We start from the raw sequence: 5,064 nt of genomic DNA on the forward strand, positions 1-5,064 counted from the left end.
TAAAGAAAATGCAATAACAAACTCAACTTTACTTATATAATGAAGTAACATAGTTTCTGTAGGAGATTCTCTAACCGACAACCACCACTATGAGCTTAATGGTGAGACAGTATCTTGCCCACGCTGCCAGAACTGTCCTATTCTTTGCCGTCATATAGGTTTACTTAACTTAGTGGATCTACTAGCTTAACTTAAGTGATCATCTAAAAAGTATGATCCTTTAATACCCATGATGGCTACATGTATTATGGAGACTTGAGTTATTATGAACTCGCATCCACATATCGGTGCTCAATACTACTCCCAGAAACATACTTAGCTTATGTGTTATTAAAACAACTTCTTTCTTTGGTTTGAGATAATTACTCAAATCTTAGCTCAAACGCTCTCTTGGAATCGATGTTCTCTTTCTTGCTCAAATGTGAAAACATTTATGAACTCTTAGGGAAGATTTAGTTTCCAACTTGAAACTTGAGTCTTAAAAACAAAGTTAAGACATTGCTAAAGACTCTTGTAAACTTTTAAGAACTTTGTTTTGACTTGTTTCTTAACTTTTAGACTTGACTCTTAACTTCTTTGACTTTGATCTTAACTTTTCTTGAATTGGATTATGTATTCAAGGTTCATGATTCATGTTTATGGATGATTTCATGATGTTTAGATGTACCTTAGAGTGTTATAATAAATTAGGAAACATAGGTACATCACTAAGAAATTAGTACGGAAAGATGGGGGAAGATTGGGGTGAACTGGCATCCTTGTCGCTCTTAGAGGCGCGGGGGCCAGCCCTTAAACTTCAGAGGGCTGGTTGGGGCGCTCTGGCTGGTGCGTCTCCCCAGAGCCCTACGGACAGAGGTTGCTTTGGGGGGCGCTGGCTGGCGCGACGCCCCACCCCTTTTCCCAAGTAAACCTCGACATTTTTTGCTCGTTTTTCATCTCTAAACCCTCTAAACTTCGATGGTTCTTTTCTCAAACACTTAGGATCATTATCACTATCAATATACAACAGATTCAACCCGAAATTACACTCAGAAACATGAATCAAACCATCAAGAAACTTTAACAAGACAACCATCAAGAACTCAAAGAAACTTTCAACAATGTTCTTCAATAACTCAATTTCTTAACATTCAAAACTTAAATTTGCTAAATTGAACATGGTTGGTGCGTGGGTGAACTAACCCAATGCTATGTGATCTCACATGCCTTTTTAGGGATTACCCACGAGGAATTTCACACGCAAAGCTTGAATGTTCTTGGAATTTTTCGATTTCTCCTCTTTTCTCTTATTTTCTCTCTTCTCCAAGCCCTAGCGTGAATTCTAAATTTTTTTCTAAACTCAACAAAGTTTTGTTTTACCCCAATTAATCCCTAAAAAAAAATTAATATTATTAGGTAAGGAAAAGACAATTTTGCCCTTTCCAAATCCGGATTGGACTTTCCTTAATCCAAATCCCAACTTCCAAAAGGCATAACTAACTCATACTAACTTGGAATCGCGCAAACTTGGCGGCGTTGGAAAGATCATTCGAAGAAATTTCCAACCATATCTGGAAATACACCTAACTCATCCTGAGCTATGAGTTATGGCCGTTTGAAGTCGACGAAAAAAACTCACTTTTAACTTAATTAAAAATTTCCAGATTTGCCTATACTTTTCAAAAATAAGCATTTCGAGATTTTAAACTCCTTTCTAGGTCTTTCTAGTTGCAAGATGTTACAGTTCATAGTATATGGGGGCTACTTGTGCATTTTCTCATATTTTGACCAATACCATTAACCATGGTTATTACTAACTTTCTCACCTTCCATTCCTTTCTTAATCAACATCGAAACACTTCTTTTCCTTCGAAAACTTCTTGAATAGCATAGCAATCAAATATCATTCGTGTAAACATCGAAACACTTCTTTTCCTTCAAAAACTTCTTGAATAGTATAGCATCAAATATCATTCGTGTAAATCAAACAACTGAAAATTAAAATTACATCGATAATGTCGAATCTGATTTTCCATTTACATATGAACAAATAGGGAGTCTCAGAAGAGTAAGACTGAAATAGAGTGACTAGCCCCAATTAAAGATTAGAGTTATAAATACCACAAGACAAGAAGAAACCAAAAAAAATCAAATGGAGAATTTCACAAGAAAAAAATAGGTATATGAAAATATTTTCCATCCATTTCACACGCCCTCCTCAGGTTCTTTTGTTGGCTTTGTAGAAACTCCAATTGAAAAAATTGATGTTACAAAGAGACGATAGAATTTTGTCGATCACCTTTTAGTCTCATTTGGTTGGACTTTAAATTTTAAACCCCAAATAAATTCTTTGAATTTTGTCGTATTTTATTATGGTGTGAAAATAATGGGAAGAAAAAGCGATTTTGTTATTAGAAATCTTCATCTTTTTGCTAACAAAGCAAATTTGTTTCTAATGGAGAAAATGTTAGTTGCAGAATTAAGCTGACTAGGAGATGAGAGAGTAGAGAGAAAGAGAATTAGTAATAACAGTTTAATATTTGGTCAGTAAAATTAATTTGATCCATTAAAAATTAAATGTACATGTGTCAATTGTATAGGGTAACACTGAGGAAACTGGAGAGGAGCCTCCTCTGTTAATTTATATTTATGTTATTTAGCTATAACAAAATTGCAGATAATTGTAGCAATAGTGTTATTTAATACTTTGTATTCATGATTTTGCTATATAAATGTGTTTCATTTCCACCTTTTACACAAAACACTTAACAATCATCTATCCTTAGATCCTTGATTTGACTATCTTCGTTGTTGGAATAGAAGTCGCAATTTGCAAGTAGTATAAGAATGAGTAGTAGGCAACACAAAAGTTTGTTCTCGAGGAAATCATAATCAAAATACTGAAGGGTTTTATTTTGAAATTGCTAGCAAGGTGTACTTGCGTATCAAAGAACTGGCAAAAGTACATTGCTGAAATTTATCGTTCTCTTCAACAATGGCCCAAACCCTACCTATTTTGTTTCTTTTGCATAGAGAAACGTTTGCAAAGTCGTTTCTTTTTCTCATCCAAGGAATCACCACTGTTAATTGGTAATAGTTTGGATGAGTCTGTCAATTTTATCGGTGAAAGAGTTTACATTGTTGCCTCTTCTAATGGTTTTCTCCTCTGCAATAAGCTCAGAAGTAGACAAAGGGTTTATTATGTTTATAATCCTGCCACAAGGCAGCGTTTTGATCTCCCAAGAACTCGAATCTCTATGAAGGATCCATATGTTGGATTTATAGTAAAGGAGATCGATGAGTCTGTCTCATTTACTATAGTTCGTTATGAAGTAACTTCTCCAGTAAGTAGGATTAAGTTCTGGTTCCAGTATTGTTTAACAATTGGAAGTTACTCTTCAGAGACTAAAGAGTGGACTGCTAAATCGTTAATTGAGGATGTACCTTTTCCATTGTACCCTTCTAGGGATGAGATTTTGTCATCCTCGGCCGGTATATTAGATGGAGTATTCTTTTGTCTAGATAATTATGGACAATGGATGACTGTTTATGATAGTGTAACAAGGGATTTTTGGGCTTTGGATTCGCCTGAACGGAGGACGGTGATCTATCCTGGTTATTTTTGCCTTGGATTACCAGGCGGGGAAATATGTTTAGCATCGACTGCTTGGAAAACAATCACTTGTTGGCAACTCAACGATTTTCCTAGTCGAGATGCAGTATGGGTTAGGAAGTAAGCTGTAAATGTTGCATCTGTAGTTCAGAAATGTGAACAGGATTTTGGACTCGGAGGAGGTAGTTCTCTTGATAGGGCGAACCGGATGAAAAACCATGTTCCGAAGCTCACTATCAAGTGAACTACCTCCTCCGAGTCCAAAATCCTGTTCACATTTCTCAACTACATATGCAACATTTACAGCATACTTCCTAACCCATACTGCATCTCGACTTGGAAAATTGTTGAGTTGCCAACAAGTAATGGTTGTCCAACCAGTTGATGCTAAACAGATTTCCCCGCCTGATAATCCTAGGAAACAATAACCAGGATAGAACACCGTCCTCCGTTCAGGCAATCCCAAAGCCCAAAAATCCTCTTTTACACTATCATAAACAGTCATCCATTGTCCATAATTATCTATCCAAAAGAATACTTTATCTAATACACCGGCCGAGGATAACGAAATCTCATCCCTAGAAGGGTATAATGGAAAAGGTTCATCCTCAATTACCGAATTAGCAGTCCACTCTTTAGTCTCTAAAGAGTAACTTTCAATTGTTAAACTATACTAGAACCGGAACTTAATCCTACTTACTGGAGAAGTTACTTCATAATGAACTATAGTAAATGAGACAGACTCATCGGTCTCCTTTACTATAAATCCAACATATGGATCCTTCATAGAGATTCGAGTTCTTGGGAGATCAAAGTGTTGCCTTGTGGAAGGATTATAGACATAATAAACCCTTTGTCTACTTCTAAGCTTATTGCGGAGGAGAAAACCATTAGACTATGCAACAATGTACACTCTTTCACTGATAAAATAAACAGCCTCATCCAAACTAATACCAATTAACTAGTGGTGATTCTTTGGATGAGAAAAAGTAACGACTTTGCAAACGTTTCTCTACACAAAAGAAACCAATTAGGTAGGGTTTGGGCCATTGGAGACGAGAACGATAAATTTCAGCAATGTAATTTTGCCAGTTCTTTTGACACGCAAGTACACCTTGCTAGTGATTTCAAAGGTAGGCCATTCAGTATTTTGACTATGATTTCCTCGGAAACAAACGTTTTGCGTTGCTACTACTCATTTAATGCTACTTGTAAATTGCGACTTCTATTCCAACAACGAAAATAGTAAAATTGATGTAAGGATAGATGATTTTGAAGAGTTTTGTGTAAAAGGTGGAAACGAAACACCTTTATATAGCAAAATCATAGATACAAAGTATTAAATAACACTATTGTTACAATTATCTGCAATTTTATTTAGCTAACTAACATAAATATAAAGTAACTGATAATTACTTGATTTTGACAATTTTGTAGGAAAGAGTTAATTTGATCCAATCTCTAACAATTTT

General features: G+C 35.5%; 1 pseudogene; it reads left to right on the forward strand.

Annotated features, from left to right (window-relative positions):
- The first annotated feature begins 728 nt into the window (after positions 1-728).
- On the forward strand, positions 729-3,788 carry LOC107006446 (annotated as a pseudogene).
- The last annotated feature ends 1,276 nt before the right edge of the window (positions 3,789-5,064 follow it).

This window comes from Solanum pennellii, chromosome 12 (genome assembly GCF_001406875.1).
Source record: "Solanum pennellii chromosome 12, SPENNV200".
NCBI lineage: Eukaryota > Viridiplantae > Streptophyta > Magnoliopsida > Solanales > Solanaceae > Solanum > Solanum pennellii.